This window comes from Ovis aries, chromosome 2 (genome assembly GCF_016772045.2).
Source record: "Ovis aries strain OAR_USU_Benz2616 breed Rambouillet chromosome 2, ARS-UI_Ramb_v3.0, whole genome shotgun sequence".
Classification (NCBI taxonomy): Eukaryota; Metazoa; Chordata; class Mammalia; order Artiodactyla; family Bovidae; genus Ovis; species Ovis aries.
The window spans coordinates 82,157,644-82,176,151 of NC_056055.1; the positions used below are offsets into that span (position 1 = coordinate 82,157,644).

Here is an 18,508-nt window from a genome sequence, read left to right on the forward strand (position 1 = left end):
TTCCCTCACCTGGCTCAGTACCATGCCCAGAGGGAGAGGTTTTAAATTTTTATTTTTTTAAATCAAAAACGGATGCTGCACCTTGTTTTTCATGCATGCAGTTTTCATCATTAAAAAAAAAAAGAACACCTAGCCAAGGATTAGTTTTGTACCTCTGCAACCTCATAAAACCTAGGAATCAAAACTTGGCATTTGGCTTTATAGATATAGCTACGTTGGAAAAACTGAGAAACGACCAAGTAAGTTGACTGTCTTCCCAAGACTTCTTATTTCAGATCACGTGTCTGCCTCCTGCATCAACCCCTCAAGCAGAGTTTTCCTTCGGCATTACACTTCCTGTACTGTCAGAAACAAAGCTACATTTAAAAGGTTAAGTCAAATAAACCAAGCTACAAAAGGGCTTATAAAATAATCATAGTCGTGAACAGCAAGGAAAGAGGACAGCCACTAAAACCATAAAGGGAATCCTTTGTGGATGGCTGTGCTTTAAATAAGGTTCACATGAGCTCTGTAACATTAGATGCTTTTAAAATTCAGAGGACAAAGCACAGACATGTTTGTGCATTTCTCTTTCATTTGACAAGTCTTTTTTGGATCCAGTCTGGATTACACTCTCTCTGCTGTTTGCACACACAGGGCTGGAAGTTGGCTTTCGTGTTTTCTACTTTTAAGCTTGTGCTCTATCAAGAGGCAAGAACAATTCTATCTCCCTCCTAAAGAAAAAGTGGCATCAGATTTTCGGCTTGATGTGCTCAGGCTCTGAACCAGCATACATTTGAAATACTGTCCAGGCAACTTACTAGAACCCTAGGAGACTGGTAGTCACAGGCCGCCCTGCCCTCTGTGAGAACGGTGTCATTTGGAAGGCGGCTCAGTACACAAAATTTAAAAATAAATGACTATATATGCATTAGAATAAGGTATTTATTTTCCTCTTTCTGACTCACTTCTGGCAAGGTGAGTATCCTCCACAAAGGGGCGTTACTTTTCATTGTATTTTAAGATCTCAGTCCCTGTCGACTCCAGAACTGTGTTCCCCTTTGCATCAAGCCAGGGGACGTGGCTTACACAAGCAGGCTTTGTTTAATGAGCGCAGCAAGGAGCCCTCCCCTCCACCCTCTCCTCCCAGTTCTCCTTCATTTACAATAGTCCATAACCCCCTCAGCTAAAAATTGTTGCTAAGAAAAATTCCACAGAAACCAAAAGAAAAGGGCCAGGCAGACTGTGTTTTTAAAGAGCTTTTCCAGACTGACTCTGCAGAGCCTGTCTTCAGGGAATGAGTTGCTGAGCTATTATTACTTGAATGAGTTTCAGCTCCAGGGATGTCCCCTAAGGTTAACAAGATAGTTCAGTTAAAAATAACATTAAATTCTTTACCCTACCCCTTATCCCAAAACTGGATATGGAGGAATGTTTTTTCAAAGGAAAAAAAAAATAAGGTGGAGATGAGAAGGATGCTGTCTGAAACAATAGCCTCTGATCAACTTTGATTTAGATTTAGAGAAGAAAAGCACTGGGTTCTCATGCACTTGGCAAAAATTCTGTCATCTGATGAATTGTGTTTGGGATTTTCTGTGCTTAATCCTTTTCTTTTCATTTTCAACATTGCACGTACACACAAAAATCCATTCTTTATTTTCACTGAAACCTTTTAATTAAAAAAGAGTTGCTCAAATGGAGCAACAATTTGGGTAAAGTATTCAAAAGCCATGGCCTGTTGGACCACTAGATAATAGCAGCTGCAAAGATGTCATTAGAGACTGTGCGTGGCCAGTGACTGAGTAGAAATCAATATCACTCACTAATTTTGAGAAGGAAAAGAGGCTGGTTCTGAAACTATTTCCATGATTTTCTTCAAGGTGTACCATTATTTCAACTAAGTACTTTGCAAACTAGTATTTTAAGCTAAAGTATTTTCCAGTTAAATGCTACAAAGTGTTTATGATGTCAAACTACTTTGATTCCATTATGTTTATGCAGATTCTTACAATCAAATATACAGTTTTAAAAAGTTTAAGAAGAAATATTATGTACTTTCTGGAGAGTGAAATGGCAATCCACTCCAGTGTTCTTGCCTGGAAAATTCCATGGACAGAAGAGGCTGGCAGACTACAGTCCATAGGGTAGCAAAGATTTGGACATGACTGAGCAACTGAGTATACACATTATGTACTTTATGATTAGTGTCAGTGACATTCCATGTAATATCAGGTAAGGTAAGCCTTTTTTTTTTTTTTTCATTTTAAAAACAAGTATAGTTTTCAGGCAATTACCAATTCACATTTTATCTCTATGTGAGTAAAAAGAGGAAATTTCTACTTTTTGCCTTGTATGACTCCAAAATTCTTCATATGGACTTTTTAAACTCTTTAATTTTATGCTAAAACTAATATATCTCTTTTCTCAACACTGATTTAATATTCATGGAACAAAAGGGGTAGTAAAAGCCTATTTCCTGTGTATTTGTTAGGGAAAATTTTAAGAAATTATCCCATTTTCTTCTGCAAGCAAATAAGAATCTCCTTATAGCATGCTTAGTGCCTGTAACCATATTTGGGAAAATGCAATAATGAGTTTTCCAAAACTGGACAGATAACCACAAGAAACAAACTGTTCCACTAAGGCCACATCATAAACAAACAGCTTTGTGCTTGGCCCATTGAGTTCCTCAGTGATAGATTTAACTTCAAGGTTTTATATAACCCTGCCCTTCTCAGGCAAAGATAATGGCATTAACCAACAACAGCAGCACTTTCACCTTACATAGCTTTTTCTATGTAGTTTTGATGGATTTCACAAAGCCATGTACATTGCTTTGCTATCTAATCTCTTACTAAGCGTTAGTGTTAGTCGCTCAGTCTTGCCTGACTATTTGTGACCCCATCGACTGCAGCCCACAAGGCTCCTCTGTCCATGAGATTTTCCAGGCAAGGATACTGGAGTGGGTTGCCATTTCCTTCTCCAGGGGATCTTCCCAACCTAGGGATCGAACCCATGTCTCCTGCACTGCAGGCAGGTTTTTTACCTACTGAGCTTAATGATGGACAGCCGAAAAAATTAGAGACCCAATCTTGGCCAGAGGAGAAAAATCAGCAGGTCTACACATGTACTAGACCTCTAATATCTGGCTTTACTGATGACATTAAGAACAAACCAATTTCACTGATATAGAACATACCATTACCTGATCTTTTGAGGAGAGGGTCCCATTCTGAAGTCCTAGGAGTGAGTAATGCAGATACTAAGTGTGCGGTCTTAGGAGGGAGAGTTGGGTGGTCTTCAATCTCTGGCACTGGCATTTCACTAGCTGTGTGACTTAGGTAGGGCTAGATATTTATTACTCCTTTAAGCTTCATTTTTGTTATCTAGAAGATCTAATTCATAAGGTAGGGTTACATAAAATTGTGAACAAGTGTTTCTCTGGGTAACTGAAAACAAGCACTCTATTGAATGTAGCTATAATGACTGTGGTGCTGGAAAAGTCTCTTGAGAGTCCCTAGGACAGCAAGAAGGTCAAAGCACTCAATCCTAAAGGAAATCAATCCTGAATATTTATTGGAAGGACTGGTGCTGAAGCTGAAATTCCAGTACTTTGGCCACCTGATACAAAGAGCTGACTCATTGGAAAAGACCCTGATGCTGAGAAAGATTGAGGGTAGGAAGAGAAGGGGATGACAGAGGATGAGGTGGCTGGATGGCATCACTGACTAGATGGACATGAGTTTGAGTGAACTCTGGGAGTTGGTGATGGACAGGGAGGCCTGGCGTGCTGCAATTCATGGGGTCACAAAGAGTCGGACGTGACTGAGTGACTGAATGGAACTGATATCTATTGTAAAAAATAAAGAAACAAACCTCAATTAAAATAGAGTTGGAAGGCCAGAAGGGGGAGCTGTAATGCCTTACTAGGAATTTGAGCCCAAAATGGGAAAAAAAAGACTTTCTCTTCTTGCCTGGCAAGTACTCAGCCAATGAGAAACTGTCACAACTCAACCAATGAAACGCCACAATTCTTCTAACTCTCAATTCCTCCAATGGACTCTTTGTTTAGGAGAGAGCCCTCTCAACTTCCTTTTTCCCTCTTTAAAAGTGTTTTCCTCTTCTTGCTGTTGGAGAAATTTGCCCAAGATTAGCCATGGTTGCAGACCCTGTATTGCAATTCTTTGTTGATCCTGACAAAACCCATTTTTGCTGGAGCAATAATTGGCAGGATATTAGTTTTAGATAAATACTATTCAAGAAATCATTGAGGTATCCTGGTGAAGAAAGAAGGAGACAGATTTCAGGTTAGAAGCTGTAAGTTGCCAAAAAAGGGAGGGTCTGGGGAGTTGAGAGCTGTGCTTCCTGCTCCAATGTGACTGACCCAAGAAGGTGGAAGAGTTGTAACTTCTAAATGGAGAGAGGAGATCCTGGCTGTACTTAACTTCACCCTCAGATTTCACTTTGTTTGTTTGTTTTTTGCTTTATTTCAGTTAAGTACAGTTGCTCAGTCACTTCCAACTCTTTGCGACCCCATGAAACACAGCATGCCAGGCCTCCCTGGCCATCACCAACTCCCGGAGTTCACTCAAACTCATGTCCATCGTGTCGGTGATGCCACCCAGCCATCTGATCCTCCGTCATCCCCTTCTCCTCCTGCCCCCAATCCCTCCCAGCATCAGAGTCTTTTCCAATGAGTCAGTTTTTCGCATGAGGTGGTCAAAGTATTGGAGTTTCAGCTTCAGCCTCAGTCCTTCCAATGAACACCCAGGACTGACTTTAGAATGGACTGGTTGGATCTCCTTGCAGTCCAAGGGACTTTCAAGACTCTTCTCCAACACCACAGTACAAAAGCATCAATTCTTCAGCACTCAGCTTTCTTCACAGTCCAACTCTCACATCTATACATGACCACTGGAAAATCCATAGCCTTGACTAGACGGACCTTTGTTGACACAGTAATGTCTCTGCTTTTGAATATACTATCTAGGTTGGTCATAACTTTCCTTCCAAGAAGTAAGTGTCTTTTAATTTCGTGGCTGCAGTCACCATTTGCAGTGATTCTGGAGCCCCCAAAAATAAAGTCTGACACTGTTTCCATTGTTTCCCCATCTATTTCCCATGAAGTGATGGGACCAAATGCCATGATCTTTGTTTTCTGAATGTTGAGCTTTAAGCCAACTTTTTCACTCTCCTCTTTTACTTTCATCAAGAGGCTCTTTAGTTCCTCTTCACTTTCTGCCATAAGGGTGGTGTCATCTGGATATCTGAGGTTGTTGATATTTCCCCCAGTAATCTTGATTCCAGCTTGTGCTTCCTCCAGCCCAGCGTTTCTCATGATGTACTCTGCATATAAGTTAAATAAGCAGGATGACAATATACAGCCTTGACGTACTCCTTTTCCTATTTGGAACCAGTCTGCTTTATTTAGGACAGAATAAATATTGACTTAAAAACCTGAACATTTTGAACTATCAATTCCAAGGATACAGAGCAGAGATGAATGTTGGAGAGCTGGATTTGAGCTCTGCATCTTCAGTAGCTGATTGCTAACTGTCAGTGTGACTGAAAATGAGCTGTTTTCCAGGGGCTGGTGGCTGGCTATCCTTCCAGTCATTTCACCTCAGATAGTCACCTCTATTTCTTCCTTTTCAGAAGGAAAGAGCCAGGAAATCTTCAATGAAGACTAAGCACAGATGCATGACCTTGATCACATCTTTTAATCTCCTTGGTTTTCCCATGAAAATGACATTAATAACACTCTGCTTAGAGAAGGCAAAAAGAGTTGTAGCCGAAAATCATTTTAAGTTCTTTTCCAGTGATAAAATCATAATAAAAATGAAACAAGGTTTGTGTTCTTGGTGTATTCAAGGTATGAATAAGAATGAAAGTGAAAGTGTTAGTCACTCAGTCTTGTACAACTCTGTGTGACCCTGTGGACTGTAGCCTGCCAGACTCCTCTATCCTTGGGATTCTCCAGGCAAGAGTACTGGAGTGGGTAGCCATTCCGTTCTGCTGGGGATCCATTCAACCTAGGGATCGAACCTGGGTCTCCTGCATCACAGGCAGATAGATACTTTACTGTCTGAGCCACCAGGGAAGCCCAAAAGTATAACAAAAATTAAACAAGGTTTGTGTTGTTCTTATTGTATTCAAGGTGATGGATAAGAATAACATATTTTGAAATCTATTCATTTAATCAACAACTGTTAAATTATTGCTATGCTGCCTATTCACTATATTTAGGTACATAGAGAAAAAAGGTCTATAACTAATTATGTTTCCTTTCTCTAAGACAGTGCACTCAAATTTATTGAAGTAAACGGAATCATTTTCAGTGTATGTCAGGCCTATGAGAACACAAGCAACATGGTTTGATTCCTATGAGAACTGGATTTCTAATATTAACAGAAGCACAATGGAATCCCTGAATTAAGTCATATTTGTATTGTTTTACTATCTACCTGACAGGCTTTCATCTAAATAATTCTGCAAACATTTCCCCCAAGTACTCCATTTTCTAAAATAGTACTTTACCCATTTGTCTGTCTCAAAATTATGAAATTCTACACTTCATAGAGAGTTTTCTATGGAACTCTAGTTCTGAAAAAATGTTTTTTAAAAGTATGTGAGGAAAAGCAAACAAAAAATCTTTTTCTCATTAAGTTTGGTAGATGTTGAGTAAACAAGTTTAGTCAGTTGTATATTATATTATGTATATTATAGTTCATCTTGGAAACTCTAATGTCTTAATGTGCATTCTGGCTTTCAAGAAGATAACAAACTACATAGCATTTCCCAAATTTATTTTCCCAAGGAAATATTTGTTTCAAAGAGCATCTCCTAGAAACACAATGGGACAAACTCTGGAAAACTCTGGCTTGAATATAAACATTTTTTTAAATCTAAATTCATAGCCTCAAGACAAGTACAACTTCTAGACCCAGGCATCAGCAAGACAAATGTGCCAGGATTTCTCTTATAGAAAACTTGAAGACTTAAAAGAAGTAGTCAGTTTCTCCCCCATCCAAGGGGAGCTATCCAAGGACAGCCATATCTCCACATGATTTTTAAAACATTTTTTTCCATATATAGAAATGATAGGTTCTCACTATGGGAAATTTGAAAAACAAGTAAAACAAAGGAAATAAACATTATCCATCACTTCACTTCTAAGCTATTTGATGTAAATTCTTTCAGTCTTTTCTCCACGGTATGTATAAAGAGAATACATCTTTTGTATATCTTGTATATATAACTTTTCAGTTGCTTTCTCACTTTATTTTCACTTATTAGAATTCTCCCTTATTAAAAATCTTTAACATCAGAGTTTACAATGGGTGAAAAATATATCATCATATGGAAGCATGGTAATTTCTGTTGTTGGTTAAATAAGCTGTTTCTAATCTTTTACTATTATAAATAGAGCCATTGTGAATATCCTACTCATAAATCTTTGTCTGTATTTGTTTATTTCCTTAGGATGGATTCTTAGAAGTGGAATTATTGTGTCTAATGGCATAATTTTTTTCAAGGCTTTTTATACACTAAGGTCTAATAGCTTGCAATAATATTTATATCAATCTACACTCCAACTGCATATGAAAGTAGGCAATGGAACAATGGCTGTGGTAGTTTAGGAATCTCCAAATAAAAGTATATAAAGGAATTCTTTACCTGATTTTGTAAAGATAAGAATTGGTCAATAATTATTATACTCTGTATTAAAATCTTATACATTTTTATCATACATGCATATATATATATCAATTTACATTCTTGCTATATGAAGGAACCATTAGTAATCTGCAAGTGATAATGAATAACTAGTTCTAATTCTGGCATTTCTTAGCTTTGCTCCATGAAAATTTTTCCTCCATAATCTGCTTTAATCTGGGGTTTCAAGTACTGCTTTGAGAATTTTATTATTAACTTTTGAGTTTTTAAAATATATTTGTTAAAAATATAATCTTATCAACTATCAGTTTTCAAGAGTTAGTATACTCTCTCCTTTACTCACTACCCCAATCTTCTTGCTGTTCCTAGAATATATCTTTGTGTCACTGTTTTCTCTTCCCAGAAACTCTCCATTTATTCATTCATTGACTCTCTTATGTTGTTTAGATGTCTGATCAAATATCACCACTGCAAGTACACACTTCTTGCCTTACTCCTTCTTTACTTTTCCCTAACAATTATTATTACTTGACTTCATATTATTTCTTTTCCTAATTGTGTATGGTTCTCTCCTCCCTCTCAGCAAGAATAAAAACTCGATGAGGGCAGGAACTATATCTGCTTTATCCACTATGGTGGCTCTAACATGCACAGAGTGTCTGGCACGTAGTAGCAGCTAAACAAATATTTAAAGAATTAACGAATAAGTAAATGTCCCTACCTTTACCATGTTTTGACAAAAGCTGTGTATCTGTTGAATTTGCTAATAAACACATCTGTGTGAATATACAGCTATACCTTTTCTTAAATTCATTTTCTAGTTCTGCCTTCTTCCCGGACTACATATTTTCTCCTGTGAGATCAGAGATTTTAGTCACAGGAAATGCTGAAAGGAAGAGCACTGATATACCATTTAATGAGAAGACTCATTTCCTGCTTAGCATCTAATCTGTAAATTGATCTCATGCTGAACATAAATATGAATACTAAGATGTTTTCTATTCACCATTTTTACATCTGCCTGATTCAGGGGTGTTATTACTTGCTAATGTTATAGCTGACATCAGGAGGCTGGACAAGAAGCCAGTCCTAGCACAGATTTATGGTGGCCAGCGTGCTTGGTGGTAAGTGTGGGGATCTGGTCAATATAAATAATGCTTTCAGTGTTCTTGGTAATTTTACCATCTTCAGATATCTCTAGAAGTTTCTGGCTTAGATACCGTCCTTAAATGTTAATCTTCACTCTGCACCTAGAAAGAATAACTGATTCATCTAATGTCTCCTTTTAAAAATAGAGGTTGTCATTAGAATTTTCTCTTGTTCAGAATAAATATCCCTCAGTCCATTACTTTAAAGGTAGCAAATTATCATATTCAGTGCTCCCATTTCATTTAGTTTGTTTTTCCAATCTCTTCATCTCGTTTTTGATGTTCTTTCTCAAGCATTTACCAAAAGTAGTAGAAAAGCTTTTGTACATGTAGATATAAACAGTGTTTATAATATATGTATTTTAGAAAACTTACATATTTTTATGTAAGTAAAATGTTTGTGACATTTTGATTCCACTTGTTTGACTTAGTATAAATAGAATGCTAGATCTCTAATTTTAAGAAAGTAGATATGCAACAAGTAACAAAGATTCATTGTATATCACAGGGAGCTATAGTCAATGCCTCGTAATAACCTATAATGCGCAATAATCTCAAAAATAATATATATGTATATGCATAACTGAATCACTTTGTTGTGCACCTGAAACATTGTAAATCAACTGTACTTCAATAAAATATATATACTAAGAAAAAAAAGGTTAAAAATTGTTGGTTTGTGGGCTTGATCAACTTTGGAGACAGTTTATTTATTTCACACAGTGATTTTTGCTGTTGCTATTTGCAATGTGCTTTATTAACTGAGTGAATTAATAAAAATTGGGTGATTTTGCATAAATATTCAAATTTTAGTTTTGCTTGAAAAATATCAGAAGTCCTGGTACCATTGGGTCATCTTTCCTATGCGGCGATGATTATCTAGAGGTAAGTGGTGCTTGCCTTCTTTAGAACAGGCCCAAATTGTCTAGTGCACCATGGTCCCCATCATTCAATTCTCCACTGTGTGGCATACCCCAGGGCAGGCTTCCAGTTTTGCTCATCATCAGGCTTACACTGATTCTTCCCCTGAAGGAGAGAATTATTTATCTACAGATATTCCATACTGCAAATGCCTTAATAGTTAACCCATGCTTTAAAACTTGTCCAGATGACATAGTTTCAAATCTTAATTCTGGTCTCTCTTTTGAATGAGGTTTGTAGCCTCTCTTTGTTTTAAAAGCAACCCGTAAGTGATTACAGTGTCCCTGAGGTTGTTTAGCCAAAGTCCAATAGGAGAAGTAGAGTCAAGGACTATTTACCTGATATTAAGCTGAGTATGATGCTTTTGAACTGTGGTGTTGGAAAAGACTCTTGAGAGTCCCTTGGACTGCAAGGAGATCCAACCAGTCCACTCTGAAGGAGATCAGCCCTGGGATTTCTTTGGAAGGAATGATGCTAAAGCTGAAGCTCCAGTACTTTGGCCACCTCATGCAAAGAGTTGACTCATTGGAAAAGACTCTGATGCTGGGAGGGATTGGGGGCAGGAGGAGAAGGGGACGACAGAGGATGAGATGGCTGGATGGCATCACTGACTCAATGGACGTGAGTCTGAGTAAACTCCGGGAGTTGGTGATGGACAGGGAGGCCTGGCGTGCTGTGATTCATGGGGTCGCAAAGAGTCGGACACGACTGAGCGACTGAACTGAACTGAAGCTGAATATGGAAGAGAATAGTAAGTCTGCTGAAATGGCTATTTTTAAACATGCTGCTCCCTTATCCAATAGGTGTTTAGTTGTTTTCCAGCCCTAAGAACAGCCCTTATATGTTGAGGTCAACTGTGAGATGTTCATCATTTCATCAGTGAGGAGAACACAGGACTCACATTCAGAAGAACTGGGGTTGTCTTCACTAGTCTGTTGATTTTTTATATTCTACATATAAATTATATATATAGATTTGTCTTTGACATATCTTACTTAGTGTGATACCCTCCAATTCTATCCAGGTTGTTGCAAATGGCAAAATTTCATTCTTTTTATGGATGAATAGCATTCCACTGTGTATATGTACATTTAAAAGTCTTCTCCAGTGGCTCAGATGGTAAAGCATCTGCCTACAATGTGGGAAACCAGGGTTCGATCCCTGGGTTGGGAAGATCCTCTGGAGAAGGAAATGGCAACCCACTCCAGTACTCTTGCCTGGAAAATCCCATGGATGAAGGAGCCTGGTAGGCTACAATCTAAGGGGTCACAAAGAGTCGGACACGACTGAGTGACTTCACCTCACCTCACCTCATGTATGTATATTCATATACATCCATACACACATACCACATCTTCTTTGACCATTCATCTGCTGATGAACACTTGGGTTGCTCCCAAATTTGGCTACTATAAATAGTGCTGCAATGAACATCGGGGAGACTGTATTTCTTGAATTAGTTGTTTTTTATTTTTGGGGGGATATGTACTCGGGAATTGCTGGATCATATTGTAGTTCCATTTTTAGTTTTTTGAGAAACCCCCATACTGTTCTCCACGTTGGCTGAACGATTTTACCTTCACATGAACAGCATATGAGTATACTATTTTCTCCTTGGGCTTCCCTTGTATATCAGTTGGTAAAGAATCCGCCTGCAAAGCAGGAGACCTGGCTTCAATCCCTGGGTTGGGATGATCCCCTGGAGAAGGAAATGGCAACCCACTCCAGTATTTTCTCCATATCCTCACTTACATTTGTTATTTGCAGTCTTTTTGATGATAGTCCTTCTGACAGGTATGGGATGGTACCTTGTTGTAGTTTTGATTTGCATTTGCCTGATGCTTAGCTATGTTGAGAAACTTTTTATATGCCTATTAGCCATCTGTATGTCTTCTTTGGTAAAATGTCTATTCAGGTCTTATACCCATTTTTAAAATAAAGTTGTTTGCTTTTTGATGTTGACTTGTATGTGTTGTTTGTATATTTTGGATATGAACCCATTATCAGCCATATTATTTGAAATATCTTCTCCCATTCAGTGGGCTGTCTTTGTGTTGTCCATGGTTTCCTTTGCTTTGCAAAAGCTTTTAAGTTTAATTAGGTATCATTTGTTTGCTTTTATTTCCTTTGCTTTAGGAGACAGATCCAAAAAATATTGCTACAACTTATGTCAGTGTTCTGCCTATGTTTCCCCATACAACAAACTAGTGAATATAACAAAAAAGAAGCAGATTCATAGATATGAAGGACAAACTGTGGTTATCAGTGCTGGGAGTGAAGTGGGAAGGGACAATAAAGGGATAGGGGTTAAGAGGTACACACTATTATGCATAAAAGAAGTTACAAGGGTACAACACAGGGAACATAGCCAGCATTTTATAACTATAAATGGAGAACAACCTTAAAAAATTGTGGAACACTATATTGCACACTTGTAACATATAATATATTGTACATCAACTACAAGAAAAAAGAAAAAAGAAAAGAAGAACTGGGGTATGGCCTGGATTCTTCCACAAATCATCTCGTGTTGTTGGTGATATCTTTGCTTCCTGGGCCTCAATTTCCATACCTTTAAGAAAAGTGATCATACTATATGCCTATGATTAATAATAAAATAACTTTATCCTACAAAGCTTGTTCCAACTCTGAAGATAACTTCGTTGGCTTAAAAGTCTTCTTCAACCTTTTCTTCCCCTAATATTCCAATATTTTTAGAACATGCCAGAATCTAGCCTATTCTGACACTCTCTTAAAAGTTTATGCTATTTGTAAACCTTCCTGATTAGCAGGCTTCCTGGTCATCTTTCACACACATTGTTCTAGTCGATGTTGTTTCCCTAACATTCTCTATATTTCCAACGTGACACTAGACCTTGTTGCAAGGCCCAAACATCTGCTTCTGGTCAGCAGGATGAGACTTTTGGCTACAGGTCTCCTGGTCCTTGTTCTTCACTCTCCAGGGCGACTACACTTAACATTGCTGATTAGGGAGATTTCCCAGTGACTGGTGGACAACAGTAATTCCTGTAGTAAAGTTGCATCACACAATAAGCACAAACTAGTAAACATTATCTTTTCCAAAGAGAATGCTGTGGCCCCATGGCCTTGACCCGGTGGTCATGTTAAATCACTGACAAGGCAAAGTAGTAAAACTCACACCACAGTTGGCCAACCCATGTTAGGAAACTCAAGTCTAAAAGCAGAGGGCTGGATGATCATTCCCACCTCGAAAAAAAAAGTCACAGGCAGCTACATCATACAGCATATTAAAATATTAATTATTTTCTGTCTAGAGTCTTAGCATATGAAACAAATTGTCTAGAATAATTTAAATATGCTTTATATTTAAAGAGATATAACATTTTATTGCTTGTCAGTATCGTTCTATTAAATTTCAAAACAAGCTCTTTTTTTTCTAGAAGGACAAACTTGGAAGATGGTACACATGTGTCCATCAGGGGAAAAAAAGGGCATGTATATTACCTTGACCATGCTGCTATGTCACTTCAGTCGTGTCCGACTCTGTGTGACCCCATAAATGGCAGCCCACCAGGGTCCGCTGCCCCTGGGATTCTCTAGGCAAGAACACTGGAGTGGGTTGCCATTTCCTTCTCCAATGCATGAAAGTGAAAAGTGAAAGTGAAGTCGCTCAGTTGTGTCTGACCCTCAGCAACCCCATGGACTGCAGCCTTCCAGGCTCCTCCTTCCATGGGATTTTCCAGGCAAGAGTACTGGGGTGGGGTGCCATTGCCTTCTCCATGCCTTGACCATACTGCTATTCAAACTTGAAACTAATCATTAATACCATATTTATTTTCTCTACAAGCTTATTTTACTTTCATCATGAATTAATGGAAATTAGCATATTGGTACATTTAAATCTGTGAGATAGTTCATACTACAGTTTCATACAATCTAAATTTTTAGTTTGTTTAGGAAAAAATTGAATCTGAAAATCATTTTTAACACAGGCACTGATCAAAGAATGATCTTTGTGATGGCTATAGATATTATTCATTGACTTTAATTCAAGAACCCTTTAGAATAGAGATTTCAGAGTTTGTACTTTTAAGTCAAAATGGGACTAAATTTAATATTAAATTAACAGGTTATTTGTTGTTTAATGATGTAAAGTTCCAGTAAAAATCATGATTCTTGAACCTTAAAATATACTTAACAACATTTTGAAAGGTAGAAATCTTATTTTCCTTCATGGGCCCTTAGAAATTATTGTTGAATGAGTTTGTGAATCTAAATAAAACTTTTTCTCCTTACTAGAGGTGTTACCCTCCATCTGGCTACCTTCCCACTTAGGTAATTACACCAGGCCTTTCAAAATTACCCCTGAAGTTCTAATTAGACACAATCTTCTTTGCTTCCTGTTGTAAACTGCTGCTTTGAGTTTCTCTCTGAAGTGTGTTTCAAATCCATGCCCACGGGTGTGGCCCATCTTCCAGACTATTCTGTGACTTTGCTAATTAATTTCAAAATAACACTATGTGCTCTGAAGGGAGGTCATGGACTTGCAATATTTTATCACCAGCTTCACCACTGACATTGCACAATGGTCTCTGAAGTTAAAGAAAGTGAAGTTGAGATGGAAACAATAAACATTCAATGACAATTTGGTGAATATCATTAGTAATATTGCTTATTTTCCCCTGAGTGATTCTCTAGCACCTGTTAGGCTCTCTAGAAGGAGAAGCATTGAACCAGATGCTGAATCATGTTGCAAGTGTGAATGATTATGTTATTAACAGTTCACTATATAAGGTAACACCTGCAGCAATGAATCATCTTAATAGACTATTTTTAAAATGGTCTCAATGAAGCACCAAAACTAAGAGAATTTTCCTTGAAAAGTGAAAAGGTAAAGAAAAATCATGAAATGTGCACATTCTCAAATCTAAAATAATTTTACTGCAATTTTTTTTCATGAAGGTTATTCAGCTAGAGGTCACATTATCCAGGAAGCTTATATAAGAGTTTCTGGAAACGCATAAAATCTGGGAATGTTAAAATGTAATTCCGTGTTGAAGCTGTTTGAAAATCATCATCTAAGATACAGATATCTTTTATGCATATTGTTATACGTCTTAGACAATGACTTTAAAGCAACCCCAATGAAGAATATATATGTATATAAATAATTGAAGATCTTCAGTTTTTCCTAATTAAAATTGTAAAAAGTTATGCAAATAGAGTCATGCTTTATGTGTCTGACAGCCTAAAGAAATATTATTCTGCAAAATTCCATGTGTCAGTTAAGAAAAACTGAGGGAAACTGCATCAGAATAAGCTCTCACTGAAATTGTAACTTTTTGAGATTTTTAGAAATGGTTTAAATTATAGGGTTGAGCTAGGTCAGAACAAGAATATTTTTTTACTTCTCTATTTTTGGTAATTGGCTACGATTTGCATTGTTTTCAACTACTTTTTAATAAATTCCAAGCTTTGGACACTGAGCATTTCTATATAACATTACTGACAGAATTAAACAGACACACTACAGAAGGAGGTAATTCAACAATTTAAACTCTTTTACAGGGATAATGAAGTGAGAGTTTCTGGAAAAAATATCTGATGGATTATTTCTTTTCCAGAAATCTCCTGTTGCTTGGAGAAAGATTTAAAATGTTAGAGGCTGATTTTTTTCATTCAAGTATGTGATTATTTTTCTTCCTTTGGTGGGGAAACACTAATGGACTATTCCTTAGTCTCAAATGTGGTCAGTGTAGGATTAAAGCAAGACAAGGTCAAAAGTGGTCATCCGATATGAATAAAGTTGTACTTTACAGATGTAGGTTCTGAGAGGCTGGTGTTGAGTATCACGATGTTGTTACCAACTACAATCTGGTCAAGAAAGTAAGTCCATGGAAAGTAAAAGGGGCAAAAGCTTCTAAGCCATGTTATGCTGTCATCAAATGTTGGGAAGTTTGTTCTACTTTCTTCCTCTGCCTTCAGAGCCCAAGATTCCAAAACCAGAACAAGAACTGGACGGTTACTCTTGGTGATGTGGCACACTCCTTACAAATATTTTCATTATAAAATTTATAACCTAACATTTAGGTGTGAGGTTGACACTCCTGAATGCCACTTCCCAAAGTTTCTTCACATGGGATCAAGGCAAATAATAAAAAAAAAATAAATAGGAAAAAGAAAAATATTTGAAGAAAAGAAACGTGATTGTCATGAATCAAATGCTTCCTAGTACTACATCATGCAGGTTTTTAACACGATATTAAAATATCTGGGTAGTTAAGGATACCTTATTTCCATGGAGAAGACACTCGTCTACTTGGGAGGCAATGTGATGTAGTGGAAACAACAAAATTTGGAGGCTCATGGAACTGAATTCCCATCCTAGCTCATAAACTTAATAGCTCCATAAACTTGGGCAGTTACTTCTTTGTTATAGTCTTCTCATTTTAAAAACACCTAGCAGTGTCTTTTGAGGGCAGGACGTGATGATGGAAAGGCCCTAACAGAATGCCTATGGCATTGAGGCAGTCAGGAATGACAACAACATAGTTTTCTCTTTATTAAAACTGAATTATTCTACCTCATTGCTTGAATTGACTTCATTGAGTAATGTCAGCAAGACATTCATACTTCTGCATAACTCATCTTAGTGATGGTATCTCACATATATTTAAAATGTAATAGTCTTTCAACTAACAGTCCTTTTCAATTAATAACTAAGCTTCCCTGACTTGCTGTTCTACATTTCAGCTCTCTTCTTCTGATGCTGGTATATCATCTTTAACAGTGATACTCTAGATGGTCTTCCTAGATGATAATTTTTATGAAAGAAAAAACCGTGCTGATGTTTTTACCACTTAGCATGATGCAGTTAATGAATACTTGCTGAAAGTAAGTATATAAGTGAAGGAAGGCATAAAAAGTTCTTCTTATTACCATATAGTATATTAGTCTATTAACTTGGGCTTCCCAGGAACCTCAGTGGTAAAGAATCCACATGCCAATGCAGGAGATGCAGGAGATACGGGTTCGATCCCTGGGTTGGGAAGATCCCTTGGAGAAGGGAATGGCAACCCACTTCAGTATTCTTGCCTGAAAAATTCCATAGACAGAGAAGCCTGGAAGGCTACATGCCATGGTGTCACAGAGTTGGACATGACTAATCACACACATGCACATTATTAGCCTAAGAATGTGATTCACTGATAATTAGGCAAAATTATATTATGATATAATAATGATATATTATTAGATCAAAATTAATTTTCATGACAGTAGGAAGAAGTGAACTTCTAAATTCTCAAGTAATTCTAAATTACCTTCTGTTAATATCGTTAAAATTTTTAAATATACATGAAAGTAGAGGGAATAGTATACAACCTCTAAGAACTCAACATTCAGCTTCAGGAGTCATTAGCTTCCAAAAGATTTTGTTTTATCTATTCATACTTCAAATCTTGAAACACAAAACTCTAATGGGATAACTCTCTACCCAGGTTGTACAGGTATAAGCTTCGCTCTTAAATTATAGGCTCACTGCTGCTACTGCTAAGTCATTTCAGTCATGTCCGACTCTGTGCGACCCCATAGATGGCAGCCCACCAGGCTCCCCCGTCCCTGGGATTCTCCAGGCAAGAACACTGGAGTGGGTTGCCATTTCCTTCTCCAATGCATGAAAGTGAAAAGTGAAAGTGAAGTCGCTCAGTCGTGTCTGACTCCTAGCGACCCGATGGACTGCAGCCTACCAGGCTCCTCCGTCCATGGGATTTGCCAGGCAAGAGTACTGGAGTGGGGTGCCATAGACTCACAAGGGTCCAGTCAACTTGAAAATGAATTGAAAGGTTCAAAGAAATGAAATTCAGATCACTATGAACTACAGTTAATAGATCATGATTTTAAAGATGACAAAATAATCATATTAAAATTATTACAGACATAAAGTAAGGAATCAAGAAAATCAAGTTGCAGGAATCAACCATTCTAAGCTTCAGAATAAAATCAAGAAAGGCAAGAAATGGCTCTGAGGGAAACAGAGCCCATGAATAAAGCAATAGTGATCATGACAGAATTTTCAAAAATTAATGAACAAAATCTGTGTAAGAAGTAGAGTGGGAAAAAATAAGTACAATAAGTTACATAGAATAAGTAAAAATAAATCCACATCCATTTTACCAAAATTTCTGAACATTAATGAGAGAGACAATTGTAAATACAGTGAGAGCAAAAAGATAATTTTCAAAGGAATGTAAATTATTGAAAGAGATTTCTCAGCAACCATAAAGAAGTCAAGTAAATAGAATCCTTTCTTTTTTGATCCAAGAGAAAGTAATTGTCAGCCTGGAATGTCCAGCTAAACCATCATTTGAGAGAGGGTGAAATAAGGATATTTTCACATAAACACAGAGAGGAACACACTCAAACCTTGCTCTAAGAGCTACTACTATACCATTTAATTCAGAAAGAGTAAATGTAAACTCAAAGTGGTGTGTGATACAAGAAGGAATAGTAACATAACAGAAAATGATAAACATTATGATAAACCTAAATAAGCAGTGACTGTATCAAATAATAATAATCTGGGGATAAAATAAAGCTAAAATAACAAAAATAAAACTAAACATAATGAAAAATATTTAAATGTCAGGAGAAAAGTAATTACCATTGAAGTGTTTAAGACATCATTGTGCTGAGAAGGGCTCTGATAGTATCTTCTGTTTGCTCCACCTGATGGCCTTTACACTGCTCTACCTATCGTTGGCCCTCAAAGGCTGACTTGAATATATTATATTACATCATTA

General features: G+C 37.2%; 1 protein-coding gene across 6 annotated transcripts in view; it reads right to left on the reverse strand.

Annotated features, from left to right (window-relative positions):
- MPDZ (multiple PDZ domain crumbs cell polarity complex component) overlaps positions 1-18,508 on the reverse strand; it is a 668,265-nt gene that overhangs the window by 547,238 nt on the left and 102,519 nt on the right. The gene's annotated exons all lie outside the window — the stretch shown is intronic.